We start from the raw sequence: 21,434 nt of genomic DNA on the forward strand, positions 1-21,434 counted from the left end.
AGGTCAGCCTGACTTCATACACTGTGGCGACACTCAAATAACTGTAATGCTCAAGACCATAAGGGTATTTGGAGGATATATAAACATGAGGTCAAGTTCTCCCCTTGTCTTGGGGTTCACCATGAACTCAGAGGGAAGAAATGTATCAACAAATAACCCCTTGAAACCCACCTAAAGAACTGTACTCACTGAATATGTACTGCCAAAGTAGCAGGGTAAATGGTTCCAAAATGCTTTCAAAGTAGTGATAGCACCTCGATGGCACAGTAACTTGAATAAATGAATTCACTGTAAGCCAGCCAGAGGATTAGACATATTTCCTGCTGGATATAATGGAAGCCATACGGTGGCTGGGTGGCCCTTTGTGTCAGAGAGCATTCCCCTGGGAAACGATTTAATTCCTACCCTGCCCCAATCCTACAATCCCACAAACACCACAATTCTGAGTGACAGGGAAAGATGCAATGGCACCATTCTACAACTGATGAACCTGAAGTATATTTATTTGACCCTGGGGTAGACCCTGGAATTGTTTATTAGGAAAGCCCAGCCCAATACATGATAAGACAAAACAAAAACAATTTTTACCGTCAAATCGAGTGCAGAAAGAGGTACACATCTATTCTGTAAATAAAGATAAAGCAATTCTACTTGTTGAAATGTGTTGTAAGAAGATGTGAGGCTGGTCATGAATAGAAAGGGAGGCAGGTCAGAAAGCAGCTGGTTAAAACTGAGCAAACTCTGCAGGATGGCCACAAAAAGGGAACTCACATCCAGAAACAAAAATAACAAGTAGAAATCAAAATGGAAATGACACTAGAATGGAATATGGAATTAGCATATTTATGATCAATGCAACAGTGCCATTGTCTGGCAGTGCACCGCTGAAGCACCATATGCTATCAGGAGCCTAAATGGTCCAACACCACCCTTGGCCGAATGGTGGCCCCTGAATCAACCCATTGATTTTCCCTCCACGGGGAACGCAGAGATTCACATTATAAGTCCGTCTCTCTTTACTCCGGGGTGACAAATAGCGGGAGTAAACAAAACGGCGCATGCTAATGTGGCTCGGTGCTCTCCCCGCACGTCTCCGTTCATCAACCGTTCTGCTGCCGAACCACGGAAACGCGTCGCAGCGGCGGACGGCGCGGCCAGGGGGAGCGTTACGGTCACGCGAGGAAGCGACTCGGCGCGCCCGAAGCACGGCAGTCACGCACGGGCCTGCCTTTCCTCCGCCGTGCACATCCACGCGCTCAGTTGTCAGGCGATTATTATTTATTTATTAACTTTTCACCCAGCGCCGATTAAAACTCCAGTCAGGGGAAGAATAGGAGGGGGAGGGGGACAATGGAATGACATGAGTGACATTGGAGTGACAGCAGATATTTACAGCCCACTGCTTCTTTCAAGGTCTGAGATGTGAGCAATAAAAAAAGAGTGAGAGATGAAGAGAAAAATCCCTGCACTTTCAGGTCAGTCCTGAGTGTCAGACATCAACAAGGTCACAGATGAAGCAGAAAAGATCCCCTGTACTTCCCTCACTGTATCTGCATTGGAGCCCAGTGCCAGCAGCATAGAGCAACCTCAGGAGAACACCACTTGAATGTATAGTGCCTATCAACATGTACAGTGGAAATCCTTTTCTGGAACTGGGATTACAGTCTATAGAGACGGAGAAGGCATCTTCATTTAATTCTCCCGATAGAAGCTATGTAAGAGACATCGAGCTGTTATATTGGCCACGGCTAAAGTCTGGGAAAGGGGAGAAAGGGCTCTTTGTTTGCAAAATAGATTATCTTAATGCTTCGTACACACAAACAACTGAGGATAATCTACAGTAAATTTGGATGTCATCAGCAGATTTCCAGCTATTTCTTCTACTACATAATGAGTGTGCTCAATTATGCAACCACAAATACATATTTTCCTGGGAACTTGCCCAAATCAAAACTGCTGGTTTTGGCTTCTTGCTTTCCATGTACGCAGTGTGCTGCAGCGAAGCTACAAAGGAATTTATGAAATGAGCGTGAACACACATGGCATAGCAAATAAAAGACCATAATACAATAATTCATGCCAGTGTCTGGCTAGGGCAATATTCTGGACAAAAACTTCTACATGTTGGAAATGTCCCTTTAATCAGTTTTCCTCTCCTTAACTTAACTTTCCATTTGCACCTTTAGGATTTCTTTTTTCTCTAATGCCTGATTTGTCCTGACAACACCATTGTAGAGTGCCTTATATAGTAAATGATTGGTTATGAATAAAAACAATTTAATTCATTCAAACATCAAAGTATGGGAAACATTGTTTTATTGCTATTGTTGAATTCAATTTACTTTTTACAAAATGGAACACAAACACTACATTATAAAACAGTGCTTTCCACTGAAACATTTCTTGAGCTTATACTTTTATGTGACACAAAACATAAATGATAGAATTCACTTCAAATGGGAATATAAAAAAAATAAAAAATAAAAAACATTAGCTGAAGCCTACATTTCATAATTAAGGAAGCACTGGATTGGATTCTCATTGTGTGTGTGAAGCAATGAGGTCCAAATAGTTTAGCTATTCGGCAAAATATTTACATCTATTTTTATTTATATGTATTAGTATTTTTATACAATTATTTACCCTGCAAAATAAAATCAAATTCAGAAAACCGCTTCAAAATCCCCGCACAAATGTAACTAAGACTCTAATGACTCTGAAATAGAAACTATGGCCAAGTCATTCATGGTCACAATGCCTAATGACTTTTTTCCTGCCAGTGAACTTGCCAATAACAGACTGCTTCAGTGCATCCTGGATAACTCATTTTGAGGTACAGACTAGAGAACAAATGCTGTCACTCATGCCTTTGGCAAAATTAACTTTGCAGGACTTTTCTCCGGAGTAGCTCATTAGAAAGGGCTTATCTTAAATGCAGAGCATGTCCTGTTAATTTGCCATTTTATGCACAGTCAATGGAGTTGGAAAGTACTGCACCAGAAGAGGTGAGAGACGACAGTGCGGGAGTATTGACTGAAAATGGTGACCCCTACACAGCGGAAAAGCAGAGAGCCAGCGTATAGAGTTCCCATGGCTTTGTCTCAAAACTCTGTCACTTCATACTGTGGGAATGAACAGATTAGCTTAGAAAACACTTCCCTAAAGAAACCTGGAACAAGCAGTTTCCAGCCGGCAGTTACAGCAATGACCCGACGTAATATTTTAAGGCATTGCCAGCTCTAATGTCAGGAACAATGGGTGCCTGACACTGCAAAAGCTACCTGTCAAAGCGAAATACCCAATAATGTGACCTTTGAGAGATTACCGAGAACATAACTGAGCCATTTGCTTTACTATGTCACCACAGAGTGCAGCGCACTACAAATTTACACCGAGTACAGAGGTTTAAAACTATAATATACCATGGCTACAGTCTCATTCTTTTTCTTGTTGGATTATACTGGATTTGAATTTACAAAGTGCATTCATAACTTCATTTAATAGTTTTATCATTCACAAAAAAAAATTGATAAAAGCTCTATGTGCCAAAAGGAACACTGACCAGTGGCAGACCACTTTGCTGCACTTCCCTGAAACTAAAACCCCATGCAACTGAGATTAATTTATTCTACAGAGCATTTATACTGTCATAGATTTTGCCTCTTCATGTATTTGACTTACACTAGACTGTATTTTAACTGTATCAGTCATTTTCTGTATCCTATACGACACTGGTCCCCAAAGACATGCCTGCAGGCATTTTTGTGGCTGCAGGAAGTATCTAACGTGCCTGTGCAGCATAGTATGACTGCTCTCATGTTTATTAAATAGAAACTCAGAATCATGTTGCTCCTGTAGGACTCTGTCAAAAGGTTGCTTGTTCACATTCAAGAAGCAAGCAACCTGAAATTACTTTATCCGCTATTTCTGCAAGGTGTCTAGAGCAATCAACTGAATGATTGCAATTTGGCCTGGACCCAAAGTTGGGAACATGATTTATTTGGAAAATCAAACTGGACTGTCACTCCCCGCGGGTGTCAAATGTTTTATTTATGAGTTGAATCTTAATTACCCACTTTTATCAACACTGAGTTTGAACTGTAACCTACATGCAATTTACATACTACTTGGATTAATTAATTTGTGAACTGACATAGACAGTAGTAACTTTACGATCATAGTTTTGTAAATGTGTGTGTGCCTACCATCATTTGGTAAATTGTGGGAAATTTCATCATTTGTTTGTGGGAAAATCACATTTCAGACCACTTTATACATGATATACATGCCGTGAAAAAGTAGTTACCCGTTCCTGATTTCCTCGATTACAACATATTTCAAACGACGACTGAAGACCCACCTCTTCAGGCTGCACCTCTCTCCATCCCTCCCTTCCCCCCTGTAAATGACTAAACTTAGGGTTGTAACTAGGCAGCTGTTTCATAGGTTAGTTAGTTGATGCGCCTGTCTTAACGACTACTTGTACTTTTATTATTTTATTTTCCATAGATTGCGTTGTTGCCGTTTCGTTGTTAGTGTTAATCAGTTTAACCATCAGGGTCCAAGTTTGAACTATGGTTATTACTGTATTGGACAGGTAACTTCTCTCTAGGGGTGTTCGTCATACTTGTTCCTGTTGGGTTATACCTTTTTTTGTAACGTCGCTCTGGATAAGAGCGTCTGCCAAATGCCTGTAATGTAATGTAATGTAATGTATTTGGCATCCTGAATGGTTTCAGATCCTTAGACAAAATGCAATATTAGACAAAGGGAACCTGAGTAAAACAAACTTTTAAATTATTTAATTTAGTTCCTGCAGAAGAAGTTATAAAACACCCATATCACCCAAGTGAAAAAGTAACCCCCCCCCCTTAAAATTAATAACTGGTTGCATCAGCTTTAGCTATAATTTGATATCTGTCTTTCGCATTGCTGTGGAGGAATTTTAGCCCACACGGTTTTACAGAATTGCTTTAATTCAAACAAACCAGTAGATTTTCAAGCATGGACTGCTCGTTTCAGGTCCTGACACACCATCCCTATTGGGTTCAAGCCAACTAGGTCATTCCAAAACTTTAATTTTTTTCTTTTTTCAGCCATTCAGAGGTGGACTTGCTTTTGTGTTTTGGATCATTGTCTTGCTGCTTAATCCAATTACACTTCAGCTTCAGTTCACAGGCGGACATGAGCAGACATTTGCTGGTACAGAGCATAATTCATGGTTCCTTCAATAATGACAAGTTTTCTAGGTTCTGAGGCAGCAAAGTATCCCCATACCATCACAGTACCAACTCCATGTTTGACTGTTGGTATGATGTTGTTACTTTGAAATGCTGTATTTCCTTTACACCAGATATAAATGGACCCATGTCACCCAAAAAGTTTCACTTGACTCTATCTATCCATAGAACATTTTCCCAAAAGGCTTAAGAATCATCTAGATTTTTTTTTTTTTGCAAATGTGAGATGAGCATTGATGTTTCTCTTGGTTAGCAATGTTTTCTTTCTTACTACCCTCACATGAATCCCATTTTTCTTATTGTGGAGTCATGAACCCTGATCCGAGCTGAGGCTTGAGAGGTTTTCAGTTATTTGGATGTTCTTCTGGGATCTTTTGTGACTTCCTGGATGAGTTGTCGCTGCACACTTGGATACATTTTTGCAGGCCGGCTACTCCTGGGAATATTCACCTCTGTTCTCCATTTCTCTCACTGTGGTTTGGTGGAGTCCCCAAGCCTTAGAAATGGTTTTGTAACAGCTATACTTCAACTCTTTTCTTCTAATCTTTTCTGGAATTTCCAATGATCGTGTCATGTGCTTGTAGAAGCTTTGTGGTGACTACTGCGCTCTGATGATAAGGTTCAATTTGAGTGAGATTTTGATTCAACAGGGCTGGCTGCAATCAAGCATGGTTGTGTTCAATTAGCTGAATCTAATTATCAAATCAATTCGGTTAACTGGTTGATAACTGAGCAATTACTTTTTCACATGGCTGATGTGGGTATATTTTTTTCATTAAATAAATGAAATATTAATTTAAAAAAATGTGTTTTGTGCACTCTAATTACAGTTTTTAATTATGTGTTGTTTAAAGATGAAACCATTCAGTGTGACAAATTATAATAAAGGAATAATAAAGGAAATCAGGAAGGGGACAAAGACTTTTTCACGGCACCATATCACCGTCATTTCTACAGTAAAATATACATGTTCCTACATTTTGCATTAGATCTGCCCATGTAGTGTGAAGTGGGGTCAAACCTCTCATAAAATGTGCAGTATTCTACAAGAATATTTAACCTTATAGAGCCCCCGCAACAACCTTAATGTAAAAGCACAGAAATGGAAAGCAGAGAGCACGGCTACAATTTGGACAGGGAGGCCATAGATTAATGCAGGATAACAAGTTGCGGGTATCAAGAAAAAAAAAAAAAACAACAAACACAAGAAAAAAGTAATTGATTGGTACAAATGCCCACAGCAGTGTGTAACTGTACAAAATTCTAGTTTGATTTTAAAAGGGAGTAAGATAAAAATAAAAAAAGACACAACGCTTCCTCACATTTACAGTTTAAAGACCGCGGTTCTGAGGCCTACGGGGAGCTCAGTGTCTGTCACCATTTCATTCTACACATGTTTAAATAATGTTTACTGACCCGGACACCCTATGGATTCGCTGAGACCAAGGTCTCTAAATCTATATGACAGGCCCAGATTGGCCTCTCCGCTTTATTAGTCTCACATTGGCTTCGGATTCATTACCTCATTGATAGTTTTGATTTTTTCCGGGTTTAAACGATATAATATTGTAGTTGAAATGCAACAGCATGATGTTGTGATAAATGTCAACCAGTGACCCTAGTCCTGCACATAATTTAAATGGGACCAGAGAACCTGTCAAAATATCATGAAGTCTTTGTAGGAAAATAATGAAAACTCGAATTACACACTCTTCTGCAGTAGACTTATTAAATACATGCATGGGCCTTGAAGTAATGCAATACCATTCAGTTTCATTGGCCCTAATGAATAATACACATGGACATCTGAGAAATGACAAACCTTCCAAACAACATTTACAGACTGATATATAACAGTATCAGGAGTGTAAGGGGGAAATATGGTTTACTGGAATACACAGATAATACACATTTATTTGAATCACATTCTTTGAACACAGGACACCAGTATTGGAAACAAATAAAATAAACAGCATTTTTTTCCCCCAGAGACAGAGCCACTGGCCTATCAAATAAATGTGCTTTCACTGCTAGCATTGTCTTTCACACACATTCTGACATTACAAAGCAACATTTTTCAGATTTATTTTTTTGTATAAAGATAAAGAAAACTGGACTGAAAAATTCCCATTTTCACTAAAACGGGAAAAGACGACAAACAGCACACGCGGCGGCTGCCTGCCACAGTCAAACTGAGAAGAGAAATTATTCATTGGCATACTTGAAATGAAAGGGAGAACAGTGTGCTAATGGGCTTCCACCCAGCAGGAGCCCTACAGAGCAGTGCTCTGTAGAAGATGGAGAACCTCCCTGTGCATCAGGCCCCGCCCACCATCTTCATCCACCTATTGCATCTAGCCCTGTGCTGTCAATGCAGAGCACCGCCGGTCCCATTTGGACGCAGCACACAGAATGCAAACACAAGAATCCCCCCCACACACACACACACACACACATGCATGCATGTATAAGCACGGATAATGCCTTCATAATCCCCAGATTTTTGGACTTATTTGTAGCTTTTGGGTAATGCTGACTGAAGATGCTGAGGGAGCCCCCGCCGCCCACCTCTCTGATCACCATCTCTGCATGTGTGCTGACGTGGCCGCCTCTCCATTCCACACCATCAAATGAAAATTTCAGGGACACAAACAATGATATAGACCCTTCTGGATACCACAGTTTCCATCGAGAGCTCTTTGCCTGTCTTCATTACCTTTTTGTGCAGAGACACTCATTTATGTTAATTTATTATTATTATTGTTAGTTTATTTCAGTATGTTTTTTACATGGCAGGGGGATTCTGTGTCACATCCCAAACAAAGGTGTGGAAAGTAGCAGTGGCCCAGCCCTACTGCACAGCAGCAAAGCTGCATACTCCACGCGGAGACACAAATACCCCACAGATCAGAATGGCATTAGCAGCAAATGAAAAGTATTTCATGCTGCACTGAGCCGAAAGCCGACTCTAATATTTGCATGAGGTCTCGTCTTGTGGCTCCATTGTGCTCGTACTGCACGGTCATGTGCAGACCTACAGCACTGCTGCCCTCTTCCCTACAGCACCAGCTTTAATGAGTCCCAGGAGGAGTTGTAAGCACCAATTGAGGGCAGTCCCCGAGTGCTGGCCGGGGATGGATGGCTTGGCAGTTACCCAGACCATGACACTACGTACGCTGAAGTCCCCTCCCTCCTTCTGCCGAAGTGAGATGGGGTACCATGTTTCCTTAAAATAACAGGACAGATTTTAGACAGCAGGCCATCAGGCAAATTAACACTCGTTTGCAATGACTCAGCTGGTGTGAAAAGCAGAGCACGCAAGGCTCTGGCTTCATAAAATAGCGTACAATAAAACCCAGCCGCATATGTGCAATCTAACTGCAGATACATACAAACTCCAAACTTGTCATTTACTGCCTGAGGAATCACACCAGTAATTTGCAATACAGGAAAGAGGCCTTAGCATTAAAATGCTAAAAAGTCAAAGTGACTGATATCTCTGGAATGTTCTATTGTAATATATATTTGCAGCTCTAATATGAATAGGTAATGAAGCATACTCAACTCAAAGCTGATTAGAAATTCTAGATGATGAATTCCACAGATAATACAATTAAATGGGACAACTGATTTCAATAGCATCTTCAGCTTTTTTTTTTTCAGCTTGCCATAAGAACACGAAACAACTGGAAAGCATGATGAATAAGTTAAAGCACCTCTGCAAAACTGCAGAATATTATACCGCTAGCCCTAAAGATGTCTCAGGGCCATACTTAACACCGGTCACACACAGAAGCTCTCAAATATAAAACAGAAACCAACAAAGCACTCGCTCAGATCCAGGTACAAGGACATGGGGTTTCTGAGTCACATTCTCAGAGTTTATCAACGAGCACTGGATGGAAAGTCATCAGGAATAATCAAGTAGAAGCGAAGTAGGCAGCAACATGAGAACTGGGATTGGCATATATGTGAGAGACGCCAATGCAGCGTTAACTCAAGGAGCACTGGCCAGCTTAAAACCTTAGTCCACAACTTTACTCTACGAGCAGAATGAGGCCAATGGTATCCCCCTGCAACATACTCATAGTCAAACAAGGCTAATGCCAAAGACTGAAAAGGGAGATACAATTCTTCCCTCATACAAGGCATTGTGGTTCCTTTCCTAATGCAGGTTTCCTGTTGCAATCTGCACTGAATAGAATTTACTGGTCACACACCAGCAGCAGTAATACAAAGGCACAACTAATGCACACAGTGAAACAAAGTGAAATAACAGGGCCCACAAGCTAGGTCTCTGGAGATACAACAGGCTATCTTTAATGTCATAAAATTCAGATTCCAAGTAGCCAAAACTACAGTAAAGTAAATTACTCACTAAATTTAGAAAAAAAAACTAAAATACAATTTAACATTTTATTTTCAGACTAATAGCCAAGATGATAGCCCTTAAAAGACAACATCACAGGGAAAACACCCGAGGTTAATTCATAATTTTAGACTTGATGGTGAAGATAAGAATTAAAATGTAATTTTTTCTCTCTCAATCATTAATTAAACTACTTTCCTGGAAGGCTATTGACAGTTTTCAGATACACAGCCACAGATGAGTCCACATAGTATGTCTGTGAGAGGGTGAGATTGTTTGCAAGCAAACAGATGAACAGTCGCATCCTGTGTGAAAGTATCATTTATCGCTTTTTCCAATACGCTTACCTTTCGAGAGAACACACAGTGCAGACACATTCCGTTTCCCATTGTATGTAGAGAATTCAATTGCCTGGTTTAAGTTTATATTGCTAACCTTTAACACAGTATCCACTCATGGATAACATTTCAAGTTTAGTGCCCAACTTAAGAGTATGACAGTGTCCTTACTAGGGTTCAAACTTGCAGCCTTCTTGTTACAATACAAGTTACGTTCACTTGCTCCTGTACCACACTCTTGCCCTTCATGACCACTATGCATTTTAGAAGGAAATATGGAGATACATAACTGGCTTAAAATATTGGGTCTCTCCTGTGGAAAACAATATAGATACTTCTGAATAGCTATGAGTTATGTTTAAGTGCTTGCAACATAAAGCAAAGCACCTGACCATTCTTCCGCAAAGATATATTGTTCCTAAGCCATTTATATGACCACCACAACACGACCATTAAGCGTCCTCTGCAATTCCTGCCTTAAATAATAATCATATAAAACACTTTCATTCAGCCACGATTACCGCTACAAGACATTCAATCTAGTATCGTCCTCATTACTTAACTTCTGAAGTAACTGGGTTTATAGTTCAGCTTATAGTCGATTCCAGTGTGTTTACAGCAGGAAAACAATGTTTACATTGCTAGGAGCTGTCAGTGTGAAGGTTTAATGAGCAGCGTGAAACAAATTAAATTTTTCATCAATAATGGGTCTTGAGCACTTGAGCACAATCGAAACAAGTTTAATACCCCCCAAGGTTAAGGCGTTCGTAGAAAGATAAGCAGACTGCAAACTCCATGCATTTCAAGCCACAAATTGGCATTTAAGAGTCGATTCACAAAGGGGAGAGTCATAAAGTCGGAAACAGGAACTCTGAGCTTCTCTTCCAAAGGAGAGAAGTCCTCATAGTAATTGCCACTCGCCATTTCAACTAAATGTAAGTTTAAATGTGACTTGACCTCGGAAAAGGAATAAAATATGGCCTTTTACAAATATGATTAGTACATTGCTGCTTCTCTTTAATGATACCCAGCATGACCAGTTCAATGTGTTTATGTCACTGAAATCAGTATAATGAGTTTTTTGATGTTGCAGTATTTACAGAGCAAAACCACAATCTCAAAGCATAACCAGCCTTCGGTTCCTAAGCATCACAGCTGCATGCTGATAATTGTTCATGCATATATAAAGTATTAGTAGTTATGATGTAAAAGTTATGTGGAGAGATAAATGGGTCATCCTTTCTACAGCAGGCAGCAGCGATGAGCCTGTGCGTGTGCGTGCATGTGCATGAGCATGAGAATGACATCATTCTCTAGAATCAGAACACGAGTACAATGGATTCCCTTAGCTATGAACCCAGGACTTTCGCTCAGGGAATTAACTGCATTACTTTATCGGCGCTGTGCTGTGGAGGATGTCATTCAAACCCTGCAGCATGTTTACCTTGTTACAGACACGTGGGTATATCTATGTGAGACTGGGAAGCTGTAGCCGCAGTCACAAATTGCAATTCAATCCTTGACCCTGTCGCGAATTGCAAAATGTTCTTGTGCAAACAAGGATGTTTTACTGTTTCATGGGTGCTGGCTATAGCCTTGAGGGGAACCTGCTCTCAGAAATGATTTGGTATAAGCAGGTGGGAAGTCAGAACTAAATGGGAACAGTGACCTCATTACATACTGCAAATATGATTCCCACCTACAATCAATACTTATTGGAACTTGGAACTCAAGAAGTTTAGACACTGCATTTGGTAAAAAAGAAAAACAAACAAACAAAAAAACACCCTTGTTGTAGTAGGTTTTATAGGCTTTCAAACCATAAGACCAGAAGAGGCAGAATAAGGTAATGAGTGCTGTGCTATCATAGGCTGTGTTGCTAGTACCCTAGTATGAAATTAAACATTTTCAGACCAGTATTCGGAAATAGAACATTTTCCAAAAGGAGAATTCAAATGAGCGTAGCAGCTACTGGCATTGGATGTGACTGTGCCTTGGGATTCCGGATATGCCACATTAGGCATTCATGCACCACGTTTTTAAGCATCTAATGATATTTTACAGACTATCAGGCTCCTTTAGTCTATGATATAAGCCTTCATAACAACTTTCATTCAAAAATACGAGCAAGACTGCAGTGAAAGCAACTAACCAAGCTTGCAACTTAAATTTGGTTGAATGCTTAAGAAATCATTGGAAATGTAATTTACCTTCGTACCGAAATGTTACTCTGCATACAGTATCTGATGTGTATTTGTATTTTTTTAAACTTATCATTAATGTCACATAAAGCAGAATTTCTGTTTCTATTCATCGGGGGATGAAAGCTTGTGTTATGATGCTTGACTGCCAATCATATCATTCAGTTAGCTTTTATGGAACTGGGAGCCAAACAATTGCGTGAAAACTAGGTTTTGCAATTGACAGGAACTGATAAGAGGGCGGTGCAGCTATTCTTTGTGCACGAAAGGCCCGCTTGTCCCAAAATGCACGAGCTTTCTTTGAACGGAGGCCTGCCAAGCTGCTGTGCCTCTTGATTGACAACAGCGCTGTAAATTTACTTTCTTGGGCAACTTTGTTTTATTAAAACCCATAACCAAGGCTCTAAGACTAACTGAAACCATGTTGGTAACAAATCAGTTATTACCCCAGTAAACAAACCGGGCACAGATGGCCATTAAACAGAGACGATTTCAACTTCACAGTAAAACAGGTGCTACAACATATAACAAATTCATCAAGCTAAGATGTCATTTGTCCTTGGGTGCTATAAAAAGCGAGCGACTCCTATTTTCTGGACAACCAGAAGTGTGAACATTTGGTCTTTTCACAAGCAGTTTGAGCGAACGCAGTGGTTGTCGTTCTCTCTTGTAATGTGTGATTTTAGGCTGGCTATAATTAAATACCAACCACAAAAATGTGTAAGAAACAGCCTTCAGGGAAGCTGTCCAGAATCCAGTGTTGTGATTATCCACAGCTACCGCAGCTAACAGCAGAAAAGCTCTTCTTCTGATCATGCTTACAAACTGCTTCTGGTTGACTAAAATTTTTTATTCCCAGTCGGTTTTGTCATGAGGACGGGTTACTTGCTCTGACTTATTTTTAGCAACAGTTTCTTGCTTTAAATGAACAGAATTCAGTCAGATGACTTGGGAGCCAGAGCTAGCATTTTTAGAAAAATAAAAGAACTATAATTAAGGTTTTTTTCATTTTTTTTTTCAAATATGTCACACGTGTCGCCTTGTTCACAGCGTGATATGCGTCTACATCAATATATTCCCTCTGTACGGCGTAAGCCGAGTCTGACGCAAGCCCACGGGGGCCGGAGACCAAACGCCACCCGGCCTCGCACGTGACATTTGGAACGGGTTGTTACAAAGCAGCGCACCGGCGCCGCTCTCTTTGTACTTCGCATCGCGACGGCACGGGCCTACGCCGCGGAGCTGCGTGACTGAGCGTCCTTCATCTTTTCCTTGGCAGGATCCACGGGGGACATGTGTTTTAATCCTGTCAGCATCCCGGGCCGCTCGCACGGAACACGCGCGCCCCGCGCGTCGCCTCCCCGGCGCGTTTCCCGCCCCCCCCCCCACCCCCCGCGCAGCGCGGGCGGAGCCTGCCATGCGTGTCCCCATCACTCTCTCTCTCGTTTCAAACGAGGTGCCTGCTTACCCCTCATCTGCCGGCAAGGCTGTCATCAGCCGCGCGGAAATAAACAAAAGCGAGCGCGCACCAGTTGAAGGTGAACCCCGTTAGCCTCCCTGCTGTGCTATACAGGAAAAAAATACACGGCAATATTGAAATGTGATATAGCATTGCGTGTTTCTGCGTTCGATGAGATATTGCATTATAATATTGCAGTAGGCTATCCGATATTTGTCTCTTGTGGTGTCGGCTTGGGTATAGTAGAATATATTGTTCTTGAGTGTGAGACCAGACTCCTGTTTCCAGGGGTAGCACGGTGGCGCAGTGAATAGTACTGTCGCCTCACAGCAAGAAGGTACCAAATTTGACTCCTCTAAAGGGCCTTTATGTGTGGAGTTCTTCCTGTCTGCGTGAGACCTATTCCTGCCCCTAACCCACTGCATGCTGGGACAGGCTCAAGGCCCCCCGTGACCCTGACCAGGAATAAGCAGTTATGAAAATGGATGGATGGATGAACTCAAGTTCCCTACAGGGGAAAAAAATAATTTTTGGGTCTAGGGAGGATAGTCACTGGTCACTGTCCTGTACAGTTCTTCTGGCCAATTACTTCTTTTGAGGTTCATTTCTAATTTTCCTTTCCCATTTTGCGACAGTTAAACTTAAAATCACTAAGTAGATTTCTATTAAATCATAACTGAAAGGGGAGCTACTCCTGTTCTTTCAGAAAAAAAACAGCCAAGGTGATCTTTAATAAATTCACACAGAGGGGGGATTTATGGACTCGCAGCAGGAGATGTAGAGAGAGCCTGCTGCCTCTGCAATGTTCTAAGGGCCCTTAACCGCTGAACTCTTCGCCTTCGCTCAGTATGAAAGGCTTTCTCTCAGCTCCCCATCCCAGGAGACAACATCCAGGCCCATTATGCTCTGCTCTTTGTGATGTCACTGCTCGGTGAGGAGTTGCCATGAGGAACCACCACCCCCCACCCCTTCACACATCTCCTTAGATCGTGCCATTTGAAATGGACCCTTGCAACCATAACCTTTGTGGGGCTCCTTGTGGGCCAATATATTTAATTCTTTCAAGACATCTCAATATTCACGGCTTAGATCCAATCCAATTTCCAATTTACTTTGACACGAAAGGCTTTTTGAGGTAGAACTGTAAAAATCTGTTCAAGACTGACAGCACACAATCAAGATAATAACTATTGTAATGACAAATATTATTACTGTATTTTATTTTGAGTATTTCAAGTACAGTTTTATCAAATGCTTCTGTCCAAGTTCATTTCCGAATAAATATTCCAATGACACTTATTTGTTAGTTGCAGATTAATTTTGGATGGAACAATACACAGCAAATGCTGTCGGAAATGAATGACATTTATCCATAAAACTGAATTATTTTTCATTTAGTCATGTACAATGTCACTCACTTTCAAATAAAACACATTTAAGCCGATTACCCTACGGCTTTTGCAGCTGAATAAAACCAATTGCCCATGGGATTTTCATTCAGGGATCCTAAAAATGTTTGTCAGGTTTGTATTCAATATAAGGACAGGTTCATCAAAGGATGCAGTCAACAAGGGCATATTCTTATTAATCTGCTGTGTACCAGAGCACACAATACATTTGAAGCACGGAAAATCATAAGGAGGGTGACAGCAGAGAAGTACTGAAACCTCAAGAGCAACTATTTTCAATTTAAGTTTTTTTTTTTTTTTTTCTGAAACTATTATGCTATTTGCATTACAGTTAGGAAACATCTGTTCATATATAAACACTATACTATTCTCAGACATGGACATATTACACAGACATTTGGCACTGGTCTTACCTTTCAATTATAAACAGATACACAGGAAAATGTCTAGTGTTAATTTAACTTTAACAGAGTACATATGGTCCCACTCAGGACCAGAGCAGGACCATAAGTACTCTGTATGAGTTGATTTAACACCAGACATTTTACTCTGTATGCAACATTACTCTCCCCACATTCCATGTTCACATTTTTTCATTCTTATTTCGGTACGTGCATAAGTTACAGCACGGCAGAAGGAAGATTTTAATTAACTTTTTTGAGCTGCAGGCTCTGGCCACTGCAATTAATCACAACTCTTTTTCATGTCCAAATGACTTTACCACATTACCATACGACAGGGAGACCAATGCATATTGTAAGATACTGTGAAGAAACTGGGGGTCATTAGATCACTTAAACTCTCTGCCTCAATGCTTCATCCTTTAAAAAGCAATTTCCCAAAGGTAACTTCCAACAATATCTATTCACAAAATAGTCATACATGACATGGGTGGGCTTAGTCAAGGGGTATAGGGTATAACAAATTATGCATTTGACTTATTTTTTTTTAAAACTTTATTTAACCAGGAAAAGCCCCATTCAGATCAACACCTCTTTTGCAAGGGGGACCTGAAAAGATTGACTGTGACACTTCCCTCCTCCAGTGCAGTGAAATCCACAGAGAAGTTGACAAAAATCTAGTCAAGATGTATCAAAGCGCCTTGCTGACTCAGATGGGCTGGTCCCCAATTAAGCACAGAGTGTCACGGCAGCTTCGGGGTGCTGCTACGTTTCTTCCCTGAAAAAGCGCTGTCCATTACCGTCCGCCAGCCCGTCCGGCAATTCGACAGTCCGGTGGGATCCGGCTGAGGACAAACAGTGGCATAGAAGATTTTCCTGAAGGAACCTTCCCTCCCACTGAAACAGTGGCATGACACTGACTGGGGGGACCAAGGGGAGAAAGGTTTCTGGCCAAAAACGGCTTTTGTTGAGTAACACAGTGACAGTGAAGCCAGATAAAGCGGAAGCTTTAAAAAAAAAAAAAAAAAAAAAAACCTTCCGCAAATGGCTTCCAAAAGAAAAGAGAGACAAATGTTAATGTGTTGAAGTGGTCTGTTGTACTCCGATTGCAGAGTAAAAAAGAAGTGGTAAAGAATATTTCAAGGGAAGAAAGACAAAGATAGAGATAAGATAAAGAAATAACAAATGAAAGACAGAGCATGAAGTAATGATAGCGTCCTTGTTTCAGGTGCCCTCCACTTATATCTGAGAAAAAAACAATAGTTTGCCCGCTCAAGCTTTGCATGGACAAGGGATAAAAGCATGCAGGGCAAAAAGTGGGGGTAGAGAAATGCGATAGAAGCACCAGACATGGTAAGGTGCAAAGAGAAGAGAGCACCGGTGTGCAAAAAGTGTGGATGGTTTTTGTTTTAGCCCAGCACGAAGGCACCTGATTCTACTTATCTGGGTCTTGACTGAAGACCATTATTAGTTAATTTGTTGAATCGGGTGCTGTAGTGCCGGGCTAAAACAAAAACCGGCACCAACAGCCCTTTTTGGATACGACCGGACACTCTTGTCCTAGAGGCTGCACTTAGCTGCTATCATAACCTATATTTTTGGGAAAAAAGCTAAATGGGCCATAATGACAGATTAGAGACTATGACACATTAGAGACTAAAATAATTCTTTTGCAAAGTATTGGAGAAAAATGTGATGAACAATGATTGCCTGATTGTTTATATGGGCACGAGACTGATGAAAAAAATCTTGAAGGGTTAGAAAGAGCTTCCATCAAGCCAAGGGCGGAAGGAAATAACCTAACCTGAGATAGAAAACTGTTTCCAGCACAGAGAAACATTACCTCTTTAGAGAGAGTGTCTGCTGGTCCTCGTGCAAGCGCACTTGATGCAGGGAATGAGGAGGAGATCAAGTGAGGCACAGGGATGGTTGTGTTAGATGAGATGAGTTTACTGCATCGTTTGTCCCAGATCGCCTCAGGCCACCCTGGATGTAAAAGTGGAATCTGGAGCTCTGCGGGCGTCATCCCAGGGGCGGCTGCATGCTGCAGTCAGAGAAAGCCCTGGACTGGCTTTAATGAATGCATTTGAAAGTCACTTGGCTTGTGCAAGAAGTAGGACTTACTGGGACTGGGCCACACAGCTCATTAACGAAACAAGCCCTACAAAGATCAGATCTAACCACACAAACAAAGGCCAGTTATTCCACTCGAGAGCTTAGAAATCTGCAATATTTTCTCCTTAAAAATTCCAAAATGTAAACAATTAGCATTTACTCCATCCTCCACCCTCCCTAAAACCCAAGGCGCACACCTAACACACACACACACACACACACACACACACACACACACACACACACACACACACACACGCGCGTGCGCACACTTCATGAGCACAGGCAGGACCGTGACTTTTCTCAGTCAGCAGGTCTCTGACGTTCTATCCTGCTTTAACGCGTACGTGGTGTATAAAACGGAATTCCCTGGCCAATCGGAGCATGCCCTCCTGCTGACCTCAGCATATCCTCCTCCTTTGTTCTCGTCCTCAGCGGAGGCAAAGTTGCAGTTGCTCATGCTTTCATTCCTGCTGTCATTAGGCATGGAGCACCACTCTGATTCTGACTTAAATTGAGGCGGGTAACATCTGTCCAAATGGTCTCCTCTGTGATGTGAAGTCTTACCTCTGCAAAGGCCTGAGGAAATTGTGTCACTATTACTGTATGGATTTTCAACCAAATCAGTGTATTTCCTCTCAAATTTGCCATTGATGGCTTCTGGCAGTAAAAAAGATCATTGAGATCTTTCATAAAAGAGTAAACAGAAATTTTGCTTCGGAATATGAGGCCAAACTATATCATCTATAGAAAATGTGACTCCCCCATGCTAGTCTAATAAATGCTATGGATTTCTCCTCTCAGTTGAAATTAGACACTCAGAGGGAGACACAGTGGAAAAAAACATAATTTTAGAGGAGATGACTTTCAGAGATTTTTCATCAGCTGAAGGATGCACCAGACGTTGCCTTCAAATTTGACCAAAATAAGGCACCTTAGAGGGATGCATTTTTTGATGACTTCAGTTTGGGACATGTCTACGAAGGACAAGTGTGAAAAATAGTGACAATAGTGAAAATGACGCCTTCAAATGCTGCCTTGAACCATGATGTTTTTTCATGATCCAAGCCAAGCTGTCTTTCTTCCAGAGCCACTGCTAAGTGTTCATAAAAAATTTAATAACAACCTTAAAAAAATGTAGCGACAGACACGGTTAGTGTAGGTACACTCCAGTAAATCCAACTGTTTGTTCCATGTCTATATGTGATATTGAACACAGGGGATAAATTACTTAATGAGCTCTATATATAGGGCTGTTAAAGATCTCTATTAGAATTCATGCAACACTTTCAAAACTTTTGTAGATGTAGTGAGAGAAAAAACAGCTAAAATGCCATATCCAGGTTGACACCCAGCTTGAAAGTTATTCCTTTACTGCCATGCATATGCTTGACATAGTTTCCTCTAGCATATCTCCATGCACAAAGAAAACCACTAATATTCATGAATATGCACATTTTATAGATTTTATACATTCCTCATCCAATACTACAAAAATGCTTCAGTTCACAGGCTACTCATGAACTCTTACACCACCAGGTTTCTAGCAGTTTTTATCCATTGTTTCTTCTCCACAAGTTTCATGTAGCGTGTTACAGTATAAATCATTTATCTGTGGGTTACAGATTTAACACTGTCAGGACAACAAACAACTTTCTGCCCAGATTAAAGCTCCTTTGCTTAACCACCTCTCCAGGCAAGGGCTAAGCATTAAATGCAAATTGAGACGCAATCAATGATTTTTAATTAATTCAAATCAGTGATTACAAATGAAAGTGTCCGAGGGAAACGCCTGAGAAAGCACAGTGATTCATTGCAATGCCCACCATGTCGGAGCAAAGGCTGCCGGACCCAACGAGGCATTAGGCCTTTAAGTTCCAGGTTAGTCACTGATGCTCTTAATTATTCAACAGACACTAATGTTCAGCAGCACGGCTGACAAGGGGATCACAGCCTCGCCGTAAATAAGTGGAGTGAGCAAAAATTGCATTTGGTTCAGGCTTCAGACGAAATGCGGAGGGCCTTTACAACTTAATAGGTGGCAGGCCACGGGGATCAGAGAAGTGCTTACATCAGCCCAAGTGCTCCCGCAGTAGGAATCGCACACGAGCACAGCTTGCAGATTTATGCACTGCTTGGCAGAGCGCTGGCCTTATCTGGGCTCAGCCGCTATCTAGTGTTTGGACAAGATAAGCGCGCATTTGCATTTTTAATGAGATTTCGCTGTTGCTACTTCCTTGCAGATGCTCTTTTTTGACAGATATAATAAATGCAATAAACACCTCCTTCAGAACGGGCTTGCAGCATCACACAGCGGAGCTTCTCCTCTGTTCTGTCCACGCTTTCCCAAACAGCCAATAACTTCCCTCCGACCTACTATTACAACTCGGACCACGTGGATACAAACTGGCTGTCTATGAGAACTAAAAGACTTTTAGTCTTTTTTTCATCTTATTATTTTTAATCCAACTTTGTATAAATACCCCTTTGATTAATATGACTCCTATAATTACCTTTTTTTGCTCATTACTGCATCTCTTATATCTTTTGGTAATATGTAAAATAAACTAGTATAAATCAAACAAACAAGGTGAAAATGTATTTATTTATTTTTTACATTTACATATATTGTATGAAAATGCAGATCATTTTACTGATTTGGTAAGGTAAACAAGGCAAAGGTAACATCTAAAGCCAATAGAAAAAAAAATAAAATAAAAGCTTTCTCAGTTTGTATTTCCGAATGACTTAAGGCAAACGTAATGGATGTTCTGCTCCAGCAAAGAGATCGTAAAACATTCAACCGAACAATTCGGATATTAGGGAAGACTGATATTATCACACTATTTTGTCATTTCATTATAAACCCATTTTCACAGAGTAAATGTGCCATGTCACAAACAAAACAAATCAACATAATTTGCACTAACCAAAGCGGTGAGTTATCCATCAATAGGTTTCAAAGTAAGCTTTTAGCATTCAAAGCAAGGACATGCCATTGCACTCACATAGTGACTAGTGATCTGCAGCTCAAGCGTGACATCACAGTGACAGAGTGGTGACAGTAAACAAAGCAAAGCATCTAGAACTCCATATGTCCATATGAAGCTGGTTGTCTCCCCAGAAATACCATTGAACATGGTGTCATTTAAATATTAGTGGTAGTTATCCCACTTTTGATGCCCTGGCAACGTATCCAGAATACTTCATACTTCATGAAGATGTTGGTGGGCTTTAATCTGGCTGTGGAGATCGTACAGCAGTCCAAGTACTTTAATCCACTTGATGGCAGGTGTGCATCTGTACTGCTAGCATAAGTAAGACAGGTGATGCAGTTACACACATCTAATGGGCCATTATCTGCAAACATTTCTTCGACAACTTTAAACTCTCAATCATAAATCTTGATCAAGACCAGAGAGATAGGACATCAGATTAACAAATGTTTCTACATTTGTCTTCATCAGTAAGGTTAATTAAGCATGTTGCCAACTACAAGATAAATAATTACTTCCTCAGTTTGCGTTTACATTGGAAATTAGAGCGGCTTTCTGGAATTGCCTTTAGGGCCAGCTCTTCCGAGTCAACAGTAGCCAAGACTATTTAAACCCCTCAAATGAATACTAGAGGTCAATTTCATTTTGCATCGGTGTGTTTTTTTTGTTTTCCTTTTTCCTGAAAATGTACGTTACAATCTTTTTCTGTACAAACGCTATTCCTTGATGACAGTCCATAGAAATGCAAAAGGTTCACAGAAATACAAACAGTTAAGTTGGTATCCAGGTTGATGCTGCAAGCTTGTCTGTGTCAATAATTTATTGGCTCATTTCACGCAGCGAGTGCCCTCCAAATCCTTGCTAAGTGTCAGTGTTAATGTACAAGAAATAAGCACTAAGATTTGT

The 21,434-nt window shown here is 40.8% G+C and overlaps 1 protein-coding gene across 6 annotated transcripts in view; it reads right to left on the bottom strand.

Annotated features, from left to right (window-relative positions):
• Positions 1-21,434, bottom strand: part of ctnnd2a (catenin (cadherin-associated protein), delta 2a) — a 268,642-nt gene that overhangs the window by 142,198 nt on the left and 105,010 nt on the right. The window lies entirely within an intron of this gene.

The sequence above is a fragment of the Anguilla rostrata genome, chromosome 4 (genome assembly GCF_018555375.3).
Source record: "Anguilla rostrata isolate EN2019 chromosome 4, ASM1855537v3, whole genome shotgun sequence".
In the NCBI taxonomy this organism is placed as follows: domain Eukaryota; kingdom Metazoa; phylum Chordata; class Actinopteri; order Anguilliformes; family Anguillidae; genus Anguilla; species Anguilla rostrata.